The 18,341-nt window shown below is 46.4% G+C and overlaps 1 protein-coding gene and 1 non-coding gene across 2 annotated transcripts in view; one reads left to right on the top strand and one right to left on the bottom strand.

Moving 5' to 3' along the window:
- The window catches only part of GRIN2B (glutamate ionotropic receptor NMDA type subunit 2B), a 1,689,627-nt gene that overhangs the window by 388,745 nt on the left and 1,282,541 nt on the right, over nt 1–18,341 (top strand). The gene's annotated exons all lie outside the window — the stretch shown is intronic.
- Nucleotides 1,806–1,939, bottom strand: LOC120946423. The gene has a single exon (XR_005750745.1). It is a non-coding gene; the product is annotated as a small nucleolar RNA SNORA44 (small nucleolar RNA).

Consider the following 18,341-nt stretch of genomic DNA (forward strand, 5'->3'; position numbering starts at 1 on the left):
GAATGAAAATAAGGGGCATTGTAAGATATATTTGGTGATTCTGATGCCGCGTACACACAATGATTTTTCGGCATAAAAAAAACTACGTCTTTAAAAACATAATTTAAAATGATCTTGTGGGGGCTTCACATCGTTTTTTCGGCTTTTGAAAAACGACAAAAAAAAAATTCGAACATGCTGCATTTTTTCACGTTGTTTTTAAAAATGTCGTTTTCGGGTTGTAAAAAATTATCGTGTGTGGGCTAAAACAACGTTTTAAACCCCCGCATGCTCAGAAGCAAATTATGAGACGGGAAGCTCATTCTGGTAAAACTACCATTCATAATGGAGTAAGCACATTCATCACGCTGTAACAGACAAAAAAGCGCAAATCGTCTTTTACTAACAAGGAATCAGCTAAAAGCAGCCCAAAGGCAAATAGAACTTCCCCTTTAGAGTGACGTCGTACGTGTTGTACGTCACCGCGCTTTGTTCATCATTTTTCAAAAACGATGGTGTGTGGGCAACATAGTTTTTAATGATGAAGTTGGAAAAACATAGTTTTTTGGACATGCTGAAAAACAAAGTTTTTTTTAATGCCGAAAAATGATCGTGTCTACGTGGCATTAGAATTATTGTGCTTTTCAAGTTCCCGCTGCTTGTTAGGGAACCAAATAGACTTTATATATAAAAACATACCCAGTGTTCCATGTTTAACTAGCCATAACGGTTATGCTAAAATACAAATATTACTACTATTGTTATTCCTTAGTAACCATTATGTGTAGATTTATGCACATAATAATAGCACCACACACCATGCTTCAACAATAATCTTCATTACAGTTCATAAATTATGAGAATGCAGTACATTACATACTGCAATGCATCAAAATAAGACATGCCAATTATCAAATACTTTAGCAAATTGACGTAGCAATAAAATGTCTAACAGTATGTTGTCAGCATATTTGTTATCTTAGCTAAAGACTGAAACTCCAAACTATTTTTAATTTTATTAGAAAATTAAAAGTAAACCTAACTCAAAAACAGTCACAATTTTTAAAGCGGAGTTCCGGCCACAATTTCACTTTTTAAATATAAATACCCCTGTAATACACAAGCTTAATGTATTCTAGTAAAGTTGGCCTGTAAACTAAGGTCCGTTTTGTTAGGTTGTTACAGCATTTAGAACACTTTATAAAATAGAAATTGACTGGGGCCATCTTAAGTGTGGGCATCATGTAGCCAGACTGTATGACTTCCTGGATTTCAGCCTTGCAAATCTCGCACATGCTCAGTGCTGCACAAGCAGTGTCAGATCAGGTTTCAGCACCTGTGCTGTCCAAGTCACATGATTCTTTGAGACTGGGGAGTGCACAGTCTCCTGGAAAGTTACACCCACTACATTCCCAGGAGTCTGTGCGGTGTAGGTTAGGAAGCATTAAGCACCTAGGTGCAGGAAGTGGGAAGATTAACTATTCTGCCTAGCAACAACACTTTGAAGGCATCTAAAAAAAAAAAAAAAATGTTCGTAAAGGATTAATGACATTTTTTTTACAACTACTGATGTAATGTTATATTTATGGGTGGAACTCCACTTTAAGTACAAATGACATAGGTTCAGAGTAGAGATGTGCCGAACAGGGGAAAAATTCTAACCCGAACGATGAACCCCATTGCAGTCTAAGGGAGCCGAACAGGAAAGATCAAAAGTGCCCATTTTGAAGGCGTATATGCAAGTAATTGGCCATAAAAGAGGTATGGGGGTCCGGGTACTGTCTGGGGGACATGTATCAATGCAAAAACGTTTTTTTTTTTTTTTTAGTTGTGGGAGGGTTGAGTGACAGCTCATGGAACCAGGTGTAAAACCAAAGCTGTCAAAGCCCCTCAATTTTTCTTGCATGAAGTTGGAGCTCCTGCTGCTACGAGCTAGTTGCAGGCCTCGGTTCACATGCAGAAAAAAAAAAGTTTTTTTAAACATAATTTTTTTTCAGAAGCAGTGATTTTAATGATGCTTAACTGTTTGCCGACCAGCTGCCGCAGTTTTACGGCGGCAGGTCGGCTCGGCTGCGCGAGATCACGTAGCTATACGTCATCTCGCGATTCAGCCAATAGGGGCGCGTGCGCGCCGCCCCCGCTCGCCCTTGGTCCCGACGCGCGTGCCCGGCAGGCGTGATCACCGCCGGGCACCCGCGATCGCTCGTTACAGAGTGAGAACCGGGAGCTGTGTGTGTAAACACACAGCTCCTGGTCCTGTCAGGGGGAGAAATGCCTGATCGTCTGTTCATACAATGTACGAACAGCGATCTATCATTTCCCCAAGTCAGTCCCACCCCCCTTCAGTTAGAACACACACAGGGAACATAATTAACCCCTTCCTCGCCCCTAGTGTTAACCTCTTCCCTGCCAGCGGCATTTTTATAGCACTGATCACTATAAAAATGCCAATGGTGCCAAAAATGTGTCAAAAGTGTCCGCTATAAGGTCGTAGTACCGATAAAAATCGTTGATCGCCGCCATTACTAGTAAAAAAAAAATATTAATAAAAATGCCATAAAACTATGCCCTATTTTGTACTCTTTAGGTGAATACACAAGTACTTTTTTTACCACTACTATTATTTTATACTGGCTTTTGAAATTTGCAAATGCAGCAATTTAAAAATTGGATGAAAGGTTTAGACCTGAGGAACAGGGCATTTTATGTGCATTTTATGTACAACTATATAGATCAAAATGAGGGACAAATGAGGAGGAAAGAGGGACCTTGTTCCAAATCAGAGACAGTCCCTCAAAATCAGGGACATTTGGGAGCTATGGTGTATTTAGGTGCTGAAAGAAAAGAAGATAAAACAATCAATGAATAGATAGTAGAAATAATCTCTGGACCACACCACCTTTCAACACTTAGCAACAGTAAAATGAATCTGTTTTGAGATGTATAGCTAGTGTCTAAATAGAGGTAACGTTATTTGTACATTTTGTGTAAAGGTGCAATAAGAAGGGATGAATGCCTCACACTCAACTAGGTTTTAAGGGCCTATTCAGAGGGCAGGAGTGAAACCAGACGTGAATAGTTTTACAATTTATTTATATAAAGAAGTAATACAGAAGGTGAAAATGTCTATTAGGGTAGAAGCATGTGATACGGAACATGGAAGTTTACAATTTACCAAGAAGAAGCTCTAAAAAACTGGAAGTTCCTGGAGGAAATTCATCAAAACTGGAGCAGAAAAAAATCAGGCAAACATGGTAACCAATCAGCTTATACCTTTGGCTTGTTCAATTAAGCTTTGAAAATGAAATAAATAAGTAGATTGGTTGCCACTCACAGCTGCTTGAGATTCTGTCATCTCCAGTTTTGATAAATTCCCCTCACTGTATACAGAAGGTTCATGGGTTTTCCTCGTCGAGTTCCTTGTTAGGCTTGTCGAGGAACTCGACAAGCTTGCTTTGCATACACACGGTCAAGACAAAATCTCCTCGTTCTCAAACGCGGTGACGTACAACACATAGAAACTGCAGGGGAAGTTCGATTCCACTTGCACAACTCTTGGAGCTGCTTTTGCTAATCTCATGAGTTTGCGTGTTAAGTAAAAGTTTGGTAAGAGACGATTTGCACTTTTCAGTCTGTTACAGCTTGAAAAATGTGTTATCTCCATTACAAATGCAACTTTTACTCCCGTCTCATACTTTATTCTGAGCAAGCGCAGGTTCCTTAGCATACACACGCTCGAGTTTCTCGTCGGAAACCAGCCCGACGAGGAACTCGATGAGCAGATTGAGACTCCCGTCGAGGAAAAAGAAAACTTGCTCTCTTTTTTGCTCGTCGAGTTCCTCGACAGTTTCCTCGATGAAAAATGTACACACGACCGGTTTCCTCAGCAAAAAATCTCTCCCACCAAGTTCCTTGATGGATTCTGCCGAGGAAACCGGTCGTGTGTACGAGGCCTCACTCAGACAGGTATTCTTCACACAAAATGCAGTGCATGCCTTGCCATTCCCTCTGTGTTGCATCACAAATGTGGGAGTGCTGATGTGATTAAAAAAAAAACATCTTCCAGCTGCATGGTGAAGTTGTATGTGTTTCTGTGAATGATCTGCCTGCTCGTGTCTGTATGAGACCGAATTATTATTTAGCTCTCACTTGCTGCCTGAGCACTAGACTGAGAGACCAAGGATTGTGAGATATATAGTTTCTGCACAGGAAATGTCAGTTAGCACTGCAGACTACAGACAGAGCCATGCATTACATGTGCAGTGCCATGTAGTAAGCCTCATGTTTGAACACAAACAGAAATTTCTTGATGCAAGAATGTGAAGATGTACTGTATTATATGCTGTGCATACAGAGCAGCAAATGACACTACAAAACTACATAAACAATACATTTCTGATGCAGGTGAAAACACAAGTTACAGGTAGGAAGGTATGTCCTTTTGTTTTGTTGAACAATTATGGTGGACATAAAGTAAAACGGTCTGTGATGTACTGTTTTTTTACCTCAATTCAGCATATCTGTTAGCATACTTGCCAACTGTCCCGTTTTTAAAGGGACAGTCCCGTCAAATAGGACCTAGTCCCAGCTAATTTAGCCTGCCGGGACTTGTCCCGGCTATTGGGGAAGGCAGGTGCGGCTTCTGGGTCTCAGCAGGGACCTGAGCCTGCGGTGTGTGTTTGGGATGCAAAGCTCCTTTCTGTCCCCTCCCCTCCCTCCAGTCTCGTGCTGTGCGGATCCTTGTTATCTCTGACTCAGCCTCCCCCTCCAATCAGCAGTGCGGTGTGCTGTGAGACCTGGGAGGCGGAGCTCACTGTAGCTCCTGTCGGCTGGCCAGAGGAAGGGAGGAGGTGAGTGAGCTGAACTTTTCTGGGAGAAGTTTCCTAGGGTGGATAGTAGTAGTTACAAACTTTCAAGGATATTTTTTCTTAGGAGAAGAATCGGGGGAGATAGTGAGTTTGAGTGTGGGGGAGGGGGGCAGGGTGAGGTCTGCAGCCCAAACACATTTTGACAAATCACTTCTAAGCATGAACAGTCTGTGCAAACATCATCCAATCCAATTGCTCAGACTAGATAATGTGGGGTCATTTATAGCCATTCATGTAACCTGTGTGTGTATGTGGTGAGTTCACACTTCTCATTGCACAGACTCAGAACCTGGATACATGTCCAATCAGAAGTGTGAACTCACCACATATATATATATATATATATATATATATATATATATATATATATATATATATATATATATATATACAAGTTACATGAATGGCTATAAATGACTCCACATTATCTAGTCTGAGCAATTGGATTGGATACAGAGTGCTATAAACTGGATTACATAGATCTGTACTTACATCTAGTACTGTTGTAGGATTCATTGTTTTAAATTATTTTAGTGGATGAGTTTTTTTTTTTTATTATATCTGACCATTATCGCTATCTGACCACTTCTCAGTCCCCCTCTCCTGTACATACTGCCCCCAGGTTGCATCACCCCCAGATCACATCATACAGACATCACTCCAAGCTGCTTCCTACTCCCCCCCCCCAGGTGAGGGACATCATTCCATGGTCACTTTCCTTCCCTTATCTTCCCAAAATCACTTCCTTATTACCCCATAGACACCGCAAGAAATCCCTCCCCATACTGCCACCACCATACCCTCCAAACTCCTCTCCCGTACTAACTGTGCCCATCATACCCTCTGCACTCCTCCTCTCCTGTACATACTGCCCCAGCATACCCTCTGCACTCCTCCTCCTCTCCTGTACATACTGCCCCAGCATACCCTCTGCACTCCTCCTCTCCTGTACATACTGCCCCCATCATACCCTCTGCACTCCTCCTCTCCTGTACATACTGCCCCAGCATACCCTCTGCACTCCTCCTCTCCTGTACATACTGCCCCCATCATACCCTCTGCACTCCTCCTCCTCTCCTGTACATACTGCCCCAGCATACCCTCTGCACTCCTCCTCCTCCTCCTCTCCTGTACATACTGCCCCATCATACCCTCTGCACTCCTCCTCTCCTGTACATACTGCCCCAGCATACCCTCTGCACTCCTCCTCCTCTCCTGTACATACTGCCCCCATCATACCCTCTGCACTCCTCCTCCTCTCCTGTACATACTGCCCCCATCATACCCTCTGCACTCCTCCTCCTCCTCTCCTGTACATACTGCCCCCATCATACCCTCTGCACTCCTCCTCCTCTCCTGTACATACTGCCCCCATCATACCCTCTGCACTCCTCCTCTCCTGTACATACTGCCCCCATCATACCCTCTGCACTTCTCCTCCTCTCCTGTACATACTGCCCCCATCATACCCTCTGCACTCCTCCTCCTCTCCTGTACACACTGCCCCCATCATACCCTCTGCACTCCTCCTCCTCCTCTCCTGTACATACTGCCCCCATCATACCCTCTGCACTCCTCCTCCTCTCCTGTACACACTGCCCCCATCATACCCTCTGCACTCCTCCTCCTCTCCTGTACATACTGCCCCCATCATACCCTCTGCACTCCTCCTCCTCTCCTGTACATACTGCCCCCATCATACCCTCTGCACTCCTCCTCCTCTCCTGTACACACTGCCCCCATCATACCCTCTGCACTCCTCCTCCTCTCCTGTACACACTGCCCCCATCATACCCTCTGCACTCCTCCTCCTCTCCTGTACATACTGCCCCCATCATACCCTCTGCACTCCTCCTCCTCTCCTGTACACACTGCCCCCATCATACCCTCTGCACTCCTCCTCCTCCTCTCCTGTACATACTGCCCCCATCATACCCTCAGCACTCCTCCTCCTCTCCTGTACATACTGCCCCCATCATACCCTCTGCACTCCTCCTCCTCTCCTGTACATACTGCCCCCATCATACCCTCTGCACTCCTCCTCCTCTCCTGTACACACTGCCCCCATCATACCCTCTGCACTCCTCCTCCTCTCCTGTACACACTGCCCCCATCATACCCTCTGCACTCCTCCTCCTCTCCTGTACACACTGCCCCCATCATACCCTCTGCACTCCTCCTCCTCTCCTGTACATACTGCCCCCATCATACCCTCTGCACTCCTCCTCCTCTCCTGTACATACTGCCCCCATCATACCCTCTGCACTCCTCCTCCTCTCCTGTACATACTGCCCCCATCATACCCTCTGCACTCCCCCTCCTCTCCTGTACATACTGCCCCCATCATACCCTCTGCACTCCTCCTCCTCTCTTGTACATACTGCCCCCATCATACCCTCTGCACTCCTCCTCCTCTCCTGTACATACTGCCCCCATCATACCCTCTGCACTCCTCCTCTCCTGTACATACTGCGGAGTGGGTGGAGCTTCGGGGAAGTGAGTGTGGTAATCAGGGCTTTTTTTCAGGGGGAACTTGGGGGAACTCAGTTCCACCACCTTTGGCTCAGACCCTTTGGCGCCTGCTCACCACAATCACTTGTAAACACAGAAGTCTGGTTTCTGTGTTTACAAGTGACAGCTCTGCACTCTGTGTGTAACCCCCTGAGCTCTGCACTCTGTATGTAATGCAATCCTGGTGTTTAATGCCCCTTTAACACCCTTCTACTGTTTGTGCAATCTGAACGGGGTCGTGGTTGAGTTCCTGCACCTATTTTCTGAGAAAAAAAGCTCTGGTGGTAATTAATTAATAGCTGTGCTGCAAAGTGTCCCTGGATTTTTTTTTTCAAATGTTGGCAACTATGCTGTTAGGGCCCTTTCACACGGGCGGATGATCCGCCCCATGAACATCCGCTTGCTCAGCGGGGATCGCTCCGTTGATCCCTGCTGAGCCGGCAGATAACAAGGCGGTCCCTGCATACTGTGCAGGGACCGCCCTGTCAGATCGCCGCTCTCCCCTATGGGATTTTCCTCCGTCTGCAGAATCGGACCATATCGGGTGTCAGCGGATATTCATCCACTGACACCCGCTATCCCATAGGGATAGATGTATGTCCCTTTTTCATCCGTACACGAATGGATGAAAAAGCAGACATATGGTCTGCATGTCTAAAAGGGGCCTTATGCCGCATACACACGATCATTTTTCGGCATTAAAAAAACAATGTTTTTAAAAAATGTCATTTAATATTATCATATGTGGGCTTCACATAATTTTTAGGGTTCTGAAAAACGACAAAAAAAAATCGAACATGCTGCATTTTTTAACAACGTTTTAAACAATGTCGCTTTTCGGGTTGTAAAAAATGATCGTGTGTGAGCTAAAACGATGTTAAAAACCCTTGCATGCTCAGAAGCAAGTTATGAGACGGGAGCGCTCGTTCTGGTAAAACTACCGTTCGTAATGGAGAAAGGACATTCATCACGCTGTAACAGGCAGAAAAGCGCGAATCGTCTTTTACTAACACAAAATCAGCTAAAGCAGCCCCAAGGGTGGCGTCATCCGCATGGAACTTCCCCTTTTCTAGTGCCGTCGTACGTGTTGTATGTCACCGCGCTTTGCTAGAGCATTTTTTTAAAACGATCGTGTGTGGGCAACGTCGTTTTAATGACGTCCTCTGGGCCTCAAGTGGTTAAACTGTTAAACCTAAACCTTTCCATTATCATTTCATAAATTGGAAGTCAAGCAAATTTGATCTTGAAATTATGCTGCATTGCAGGTTAGTGCTTAACCACTTTAAGAGCCCAGCCGCGGGTCACGAGCGACCGGCGGCGCGCTCGCCACCCAGTCGGAAGCTCCATGACCGCTCCCGCGGGACCCGTGGAGCCGATCGCCGTGGGTGTCCCGTGATCGGGTCACAGGAGCTGAAGAACGGGGATAGGTGATTGTAAACAAACCTTCCCCGTTCTTCTCTGTGGCAATGTCAGTGATCGTCTGTTCCCTGATATAGAGAACGACAATCACTGATGTCACACATCCAGCGCCGCCCCCCTCCAGTTAGAATCACACACAAGGTCACACTTAACCCCTACAGTGCCCCCTAGTGGTTAACCCCTTCACTGCCATTGTCATTTTCACAGTAATCAGTGCATTTTTATAGCACTTTTTGCTGTGAAAATGACAATGGTCCCAAAAATGTGTCAAAAGTGTCTGATGTGTCCGCCATAATGTTGCAGTCATGAAAAAAATCCCTGATCGCCGCCATTAGTAGTAAAAAAATATATATTAATAAAAATGCCATAAAACTATCCCCTATTTTGTAAATGCTATAAATTTTGCGCAAACCAATCGATAAACGCTTATTGCGTTTTTTTTTACCAAAAATAGGTAGAAGAATACCCATCGGCCTAAACTGAGGAAAAAATATGTTTTTTTATATCTTTTTTTGGGGATATTGATTATAGCAAAAAGTAAAAAATATTGATGGGACCACAGGCATCATGCAAACCCTAAACAAACATGCAAAGAGGAATAACACAGCAGACAACGATTTCTTTCCAAAATGTTATTAACAATTCTGATATAACATATAGTATTACGTTTGGAATTAATTTCGGCCACGGCCTGATTCATTGGTTTAATAAATCACAACTGGAATATCAATCAAAATCATAGCTCATAAATGTAAATAAATTCACTGATTAACTTTTTCATAACCATCCTCAACCCAGCCACTGAGACTCGAGCTGATTTACCAACATGCTTGAGAATTTCTTAACTCTCCCCTCAGGCAACTTACCTGAGGGAGCCACCACATGAATCTTTGGCCGCGACGGGGGGGGGGGTAGGGTGGGAAGTTCCTCCAGCTGGGATTTTCAGTTGAAACGGACGCAGGCCCTATCGAAACCGGGCCTTAAATAGCCTTGTACCGGGTACCAGAACCTTCCACTGGGTTACCTGATTCCCACTGACCAATCCCTGACCCAAACCTGCTACCTTCCAGAATCCCTAACCCAGCTGTTCTCTGCCTGATTAATTAACTGGTGCTGAACTGCCATACCCTTCTGACCTGCCGCTGACCTCCAAAAAGCCCTTTCTTAATTAACAGCTAGCTGCCCCTGCCGTGGTCCCATAAGGAAAGGAGAGCCTAAACGGCTACTCCCTTTCCTTTCCCATGGGACCACAGGCATCATGCAAACCTGAGCCCAAAAAACAAAAGAATGGCCTATAATCCATACAGACCGTCGAAAACCTGAAATGATTTAAAACGTTAATAGGGGCGGATGTATGACTTAAAAGCATTAGACTTCCATCTTCCGTTTTTTTTTATCACACTCTCCTCAAGACCGATCCTAGCGGCCTCAGTGGCCGCTCCGATCCTAAACGAATGAGATGTTATTTTCACCTTGTCGAGACGGCTGTGCGAAACACACTTTTTCAAGACAGAGAAAAATTGATAGATAGATACCGGGGAACCATCCTTGTGAATAAAAAGCACACCAGAAGTTGGCGGATGGATCCGCAGGTAATCTTTTATATTTACTAATGGGCAAATATCTGGGACCACATACCTTTTCAATGAGATCCATGTACCAACCCCCAAAGGATCCGTCTTGCTGCACCTCACAAATAACTTCAAACTCTCTTTCAGGAAGGATACCTCTGACAATAAGATTCCCGAGACATCATTCCTAGAAGCCGGGAGCAATTCAGAAATCCTGAAAGCACCAACAAATGTGATAACAAAAATAACCTTAAATAAAGTGGCCTCATATGCTGAAAAACATATCCGAAGTAGCTGCCCTGCAGATCTGTGACAGCATATCTGGGGTAACTGGCGACCTTGTGTCCCTTCTGGAAGAAACTCTCCTGTACCCCTTCACAACCTGCCTCACCGCAAAGAAACTATTACAAGGTGGCAGGCCGCGAAGGCGCAAAAAGAAAGAAATGCCAGATAGGGTCTTACTAACATGAGACCATGAAAACTGCCTCTGAATCAGAGAACCCAGAAATAGTAACACCAATTCCTCTGAGTACTCTTATACCGATCGCCGCGAAGCAGCTAAAAAGGTTGTCCATAGAAACCAGGAGGAAACGTAACTCTTCCATGTTGAAAGAGCCACCGAATTCTTGAAACATTGTAACACTAAATCAGGAACCATAGATGGGAAGGGCAAAGTACCCCCACTGGATCTGCCCCTGGAAGTAACTTGAAAAAACTGTCCATCTGCAGGCGAGAAAGAGCATCAGCAGTGTTATTGATTTTGCCAGGAATGTATTTCGGTTTCAACCAGATGTTCCACTTCAAACAGAGAAAAACCAAATGCCGAAGGTAAGCTACTACCGGGGGGATTTTGATGATAACATATTTACTGCAAACAAAACCCCTCTGTTATCTGTACTGACCAAAATTCTCCTACTAGCGAACCTATCCCCCCAAATCTCTAACGCCACAATCACGGAAATAGTTCGAGCAGGACTGTTTTTTGTGAAACCAAGTGTGACCCACCTATTGGGCCAGGTCTCTACACACCAGTGGTTTCCCCAAATGGCCCCAAAGCCTACGGAACCCGCTGCATCAGTTTCTAACAGGAAATCCCTGTCCAAAATAAAGTCCTGTTGCCACATGGTTTTACCATTAAAATACTCCAAGAATCTATCCCAAACCAACAAATCCTGCTTGATATCTGCGGTTAACCTGATATGAGCAGCTGGGTTCTTTAAACCTACTATAGCTGCGTACAGCCTTCTAGAAAAAACCCTACCCATCGGCAAGACTCTAGATGCAAAAGCCAGTTGACCCAATAGCGATTGCATTTCACTCAGCGTTACCTTATTCCTTCTCAGGAACAACTTTATCGCCTGGGATAACCTATAGACTTTGTCCTCTGGTAACCTGAATTCCATATTGACAGAATCCAAGGTTATGCCCAAGAAAATGATGCAAGTTGAAGGAGGAACAGTTTTCTCCCGGGCCAGGGGAACCCCAAAATGACCGCATACTTCCTGAAAAGAAGACAGAAGGGTGGAGCATTCAGCGGAATCCGCTGGGCCTAAAAACAAAAAATCATCTAGATAGTGGATTAGATTTCCAGAACCTGCGACCTTGCTCACCACCCATTCCAAAAATGTTGCAAATGCTTCAAAATAAAAACAAGAAATAGAACAGCCCATAGGCAATGATTTATCAAAATAAAACTGATCCTCAAAATGAATGCCTAAAGAGTTAAAACCTCTTGGATTTAGTGGGAGCAACCGAAAAGCTGATTGGACATCTGCTTTAGAAAGCAACACATTCCGTCCTAAAATGCGAAGCTTCTCTATTGCCAACTCGAATGAAGCATAAGACACGGATATATCCTCCGGGTCAATCTGGTCATTCAATGAGCTGCCTAAAGGAAACGAAAGGTGATGTATTAAACTAAATTCTGAAGGCTCTTTTTTAGGAACCAAACCCAACGGGGAAATTCTAAAGTTTGAAAAAGGAGGGTGTTCAAAAGGACCTTCCATCCTCCCAGCCTGTACTTCCTTTAACAGCTTCGCACTCACTACCCCTGGGGCTTCGTTGACAGATTTTAAATTACCCACCATAGAACAACCGCTCCCTTCAAAACATGGTATGTTAAAACCCTCAGAAAACCCCTTAGTTAACAGGGAAGCCATCTGCCGGTTTGGGTAGACCTGTAGCCATGGGAGCATTTTTTGGAGTGTCACCGGGGTAACTGCTTTTGGGAAACCCATCCCTGGCGGATGCTTGTAATTTCCGAAAATACTTCGAAACAGGATGATTCCCTGCACAAAATGCACATTCATGCTTGTATTTGCACGTGCTCAACCATCTGCATTGGGAGTCGTTGAACGCAAAGCACAGGCCTTTCTTATAATTGTTCGCAGAAGGTGCCTGTGGTGCTGAAACTGTGCTCGGGCAAGCAAAAGGCTGCCTCTGTGGTAAAAATAAATTGAGCCAGAGGCCGACGTCCTTTGAACCCCATTGCAGTGATGGTTGAACAGCCAATTTTTGCCTGAAAGCCTCATCATAGGCCAGCCAAGCTGAACCACTAAAACCCCTATAGGCTTCCAAAATAATATCCACATGCTGAAATAAAAGTGAACTCTTCTCAGGATACCTTTCGCATAAAATACTGGCATAAATAACAAAAGCCTGTAGCCAGCCATAGAATGACTTGATTACAGGTCTGCGATCCTCTGCTTTTTCCTCCTTTTTCTCATACCTAGAATTATCTCTGACAGGGGGAAGGATTGTACTGAAATCAATATACTCCTCCCTCCAGATTTTCTCCTTCACACTTAAGGGTAAATGAAAACCTAATGGTGACATGAGACATGGCATACACTCTTTAGTAAATTTATCTGACATGCTTTTAGCACGATCAGTACATTCTTTCAGCTTTTCATTAATAGGCTTGGATTCAGGTACTGGGTCTAAAAACCAGACCCCAGCTTCCCTGCTAACCTCAGGAGGGGCCATTTGTGCCCTCATCAACACTACCAACTGCTCAACTAAAGTAGATAATGCAGACAATTGGGATGCAGAAATGCACTCACCCTCTGCCACCTGAGCAGGACGCGCTCCAGGGGCTGCTGATGGCGTCTCACAGCGCACCGGTATGCTGGTAACTTGTTGTCCTTCTAGGTGGGCAGGTAGGCAAGGGTCCTTGCGACCTCCCCTGCCTCCTCTGTGAGGTGCTTGGCTGCTTCCTGAACCGGAGGGCTGCGGTGAAGGTTCTTTCCCTGGAGTCGACACACTCCTGCCTCTCCGACCAGGGCCTCCAGGGGGAGCTGCTGGTCCGGACTTCTGACTCCTGCAAGAAAGAGGGGAAACATTTGGGCCTCCGTTGTTAGCCCTGGGTGGAGATGGGGGGACGCTCCACCTCTGAGAATGCCTCCTCTTGCTTGTTCTGTTGCCAGCTCCGCCCTCCTCTGCTCCGTCCTCCGACCACGTGACTCCCGACGCTGCAGACCATGGGCGTCCCTCTTCTGACAGGCTCGGCTGCTGCTGTGACGCTTCTGCTCCGCACGGGACCGATGGGGATTCCGGATCACTGCTGCTACCGCCGACCGTCTGAGGCTCCAAAGGTAGGGAAAGACAGTGGCGAATCCACTCCTCTCCACCCGCGTGTTCCGCTCTGGCTATCAGCTGGTGCAGTAATTCTTCCATCACGACGTAAACTGGGGAAGCTCCTCCAGCTGTGATTTTCAGTTGAAACGGACGCAGGCCCTCCCGAAACCGGGCCTTAAATAGCCTTGTACTGGGTACCAGAACCTTCCACTGGGTCACCTGATTCCCACTGACCAATCCCTGACCCAAACCTGCTACCTTCCAGAATCCCTAACCCAGCTGTTCTCTGCCTGATTAATTAACTGGTGCTGAACTGCTATACCCTTCTGACCTGCCACTGACCTCCAAAAAGCCCTTTCTTAATTAACAGCTAGCTGCCCCTGCCACGGTCCCATAAGGAAAGGAGAGCCTAAACGGCTACTCCCTTTCCTTTCCCATTTTTTTTCAAAATTGTCGCTCTATGTTTGTTCATAGCTCAAAAAAATAAAAACCGCAGAGGTGATCAAATACCACCAAAAGAAAGCTCTATTTGTGGGGAAAAAAAGGACGCCAATTTTGTTTGGGAGCCATGTCGCACGATCGTGCAATTGTCAGTTAAAGCGACGCAGTGCTGAATCGCAAAAACGGGCAAGGTCCTTAAACTGCATATTGGTCCGGGTCTTAACCGGTTAAATATCTCCCTTACTATCCCCCAATGCATGAAACTTGAGACTGTGGTAGCATCATATAATAAACTAGTAATAACCACTATAATTACTCTCCTGCTACTGTGTTCTGTTACCTTTCTTTTTGCCAGCCTGATTTGAAATTTCTGCTGGTGCACTGCAAAGAGGTAAGATATTTTAAAAATAAATTGGAACTAATGACTGAGAGCTGACAAATGATTTATTGATCAAATTGTGGACCTTTCCTAACCATATGAGAAGAGTGAGGGATAAGATTTTGTAACACTCCCTCATATGTCCTATAGATTTCAAATCAGGTCTGACTTTCGTCCTCTCAACCCTTCTGCCAGTGTCGCATAAGCATGCACTTACTGAATACTGCCTTATATGTCATGTCAGTTAACTATTCTACTTAATAAGTAATGATATACCTCTTACTATAAAGAATTGTGACCAGAATTGTGCACATGGAACGTTTTAATTGTGATCCCTCAAATGCAGCTTGAAGCCCACTAAAGCCCATATTTCTGTTTTTTGTGCTTCTTCAGTGAATGCAGTCTATAGTTCACACACTGTCAGGTAACAACATTGATTCTTTGCAGCCATCACCTATGCTATATGTATGTTATAGGCTGATCGGTACCTTTTATTATAGTACATACAGTCTAGATTTATTTTCAATGTACATATATAAGAGCTCTTTCCATAGTAAAGTAAACTGACCTGCAACTTTCAAGTTCTTATCCTGCGACCCTTATCCTGGGACATTCTTATACCATACACATTGCTTTGACTGACTTGTCCAAAGGAGCCTTAATTCAGCTAACTGACTTTAGCACCCAAATACTTATGAGTGCCCAGAAACAGTCCCCCTCTAGTCTGACAGACCATCTGATACCTGGTTACTTCTTGCCTTATACAGTGAGAGGGACCAGCAAGAGAGTTAGAGGCATTGATTGATGGCACAATGGGCATACCAGGGAATACTTTTTTTTTTTCGGGTCCGGGACAAATTGGTCCTTATTCGCAAACATGCCAGTGGCACGGGAGGAGGACCAGCCTGTCCATTGCGCTTAACACCGGAGGAGGAGATAATTGCTTGGTGTTTGTCGCAGGAGCAGGTGGAGGGCGTCCCAGGATATGACTCCACTGTTGGGGATTTGGGGTCAGGTAAGTGTGTTTTATCTCCTATATGGTGTGTAGCATGGGAGGGGGTGGAAGGGAACATGTGACAAGTGTGTGGGTCCACCAACATGTGTTTTTTTTTGTGTCATCCGCAGATGTTGAGGATGAAGCTGGGCCGTCGTCGGCTGCAGGGTGACCCACACCATCCCCACAACATCATGTGGTCCAGTCAGCCCCCCTGGAAATCCTGGGCATGTTGGTGGAGGGGAGCGCCCATAAGACATCTATGGAGGTTGTTGTGAAGGATTCCATTGACCTCCACCAGGAGGACTCCATATATCTCGAGGAGGATTCCACCATCCCTGAACTCCCCACTACCTCCCCGACCATCAGGTCAACCCCCTCCAGGGCAAGCCCCTCCAGGGCAGCCCCCTCCAGGGCAAGCCCCTCCAGTGCAGCCCCCTCCAGGGCAAGCCCCTCCAGTGCAGCCCCCTCCAGGGAAAGCCCCTCCAGTGCAGCCCCCTCCAGGGCAAGCCCCTCCCCGTCTTCTCCATCTGGACGGGCCCCAGCCTCTCCTTCTCCCAGGAGAAAAACGAGGGGTGTACCCAGAGACCTCCGAGAAGGGCTGCAGGAAGAGCAGGGCCGGCAGACCTGCCATATCGGGGGTTATGGTGGGAGACTTGCGGCAGGTGGCGGACAGCCTGGCCTCCTCTGCCAAGTCTAAGGCTGCATGCGCAGCGTCCTTGTAGCAGGCCCTCACACTGCAGGCTGATGTGGGCAGCAAAAATGCTGAGAGCCTGCAGGAAGTCAGCTCCAATAGTGTGGCGATGGTCACCTGCATGGTGGAGCAGCATTCCGCCACAGCAGTGCTCACAGCAGAGGTGAGCAGGTTGGCAGGGGCTGTAGAGACCAACACTGCTGCTGTGCGTGAGGAGGGGAGACAAACCCGGCGGCACCAGCATCAGAACACCACCCGCCAGCTTAGGATGCTGGCGCAGACCAACTCTGTGCTCACCTGCCTGGCCAACGCTATGGAGGGCAGGCAGGCACCACCTGCCAGGAGTGAGCAAGCAGGGGATGATGCTCCTCCCCCCTCCCTTCCCACCCCAGGCTCCATCCCGCCAACTGAGGAGCCAGAGCCGTGGCACCCGTGGCACCAGCCTGGGCAAAAGGAAGAGGAGATGATTGGTTAATTTTTTGGACACTTCTGCTTGTTTTTTTTTTTTGCTCAGAGTATGCGATTATTTGTTTATTTATATTTATGCTCAGAGTATGAGCTTTTTTTATTATTTATATTTATGCTCAGAGTATGAGCTTATTTGTTTATTTATATTTATGCTCAGAGTATGAGCTGGATTATTTTTTGTTTTAATGCTCAAAGTATGAGTTTTATTTTTTGCGTTGTAGTCCCTACACACGGTGAGGAGTGTGACTGGTGTGTGAATGGGGGGGGGGGTGTCACTCCTGCTGGCAAAGGGGTGTCACCCTCTGCCGTGTGAATGGTGTATGAATGTACAGCGAAATTTTTGGAGCCTTGGCGTGGCGTTGCTGCTCCCAAGTACCGTGCGGTGTACTTTGGTCTAATCCAATTTGATGAGGATGTGGGGTGTGTGTGCTAGGGCCCACAGTGGTGTGCATGCATGCATTCTCATGTGACATGATGAATGTGTGTGTTTAACGTGCAAAGATGCGTTCCACGAGACAACTCCTGACTGCTCTTCCCTCAGTAGACCGGGTAGCCTGGGTTAGGGTGGACTGTGTGGTTCGGGGGTCAGGTCATCACGTAGCTCTATCTCCAAGCCCTTTTTCACAGCGAAGTTGTGCAGAATGCAACATGCACTGATGATCTGGCACTCAAAGTTTGGGGAATACAACAGGGTACCCCCAGACTTATCCAGACATCGGAAACGGGACTTCAGGAGGCCAAATGTGCGCTCCACCACTGCGCGGGTACATGCCTGTGCTTCATTGTATCTTTCCTCTCCTGGGGTTTGGGGATTCCGGAATGGAGTCATGAGATGGAGTCATGAGATGGGGTCCAAGTGCATATGCCGCATCACCTGGAAGGGAAAAGACAGGAGGATGTTAGTCATGCATGTGCCCCTCGTGATGTCTGCATCATGGGGGGGGGCAGTCATGCCTGACACCCATGTCACTCACCAACCAGCCAGCTGTCCCCATACACGTTCTGTTCAAATTCTGCGGAGATGAGGCTCTGACAGTATATGAAGCTGTCATGGCTGGACCCGGGGTGTTTGGCACGGACGTGCCATATGAGGCAATGGGCATCGGCTATCACCTGAACGTTGATGGAATGCCAATGCTTCCGATTGCAGTATATGTGCTCTGTGTCACGGGGGGGCCGTAGTGCCACATGTGTGCAATCAATGGCCCCCACGGTGCGTGGGAATCTGGCAATTTGATAGAAATCTGTCATTGCCTTCTGCCGCAGATGCTCCTGGGTGGGTTTGATGAAGTGGTGGGACATGCTACTGAGGATTGCGGGGACAACCTGGTGTACACATCTGCTCATGGAGGATTGTGACATCCCAGCCACGACTCCACTTGTACGCTGAAAAGATCCACTTGCCAGGAAATGCAGTGTTGCCAGGACCTTGACCAGTGGC

The sequence above is a fragment of the Rana temporaria genome, chromosome 7 (assembly GCF_905171775.1).
Source record: "Rana temporaria chromosome 7, aRanTem1.1, whole genome shotgun sequence".
NCBI classification, from domain to species: domain Eukaryota; kingdom Metazoa; phylum Chordata; class Amphibia; order Anura; family Ranidae; genus Rana; species Rana temporaria.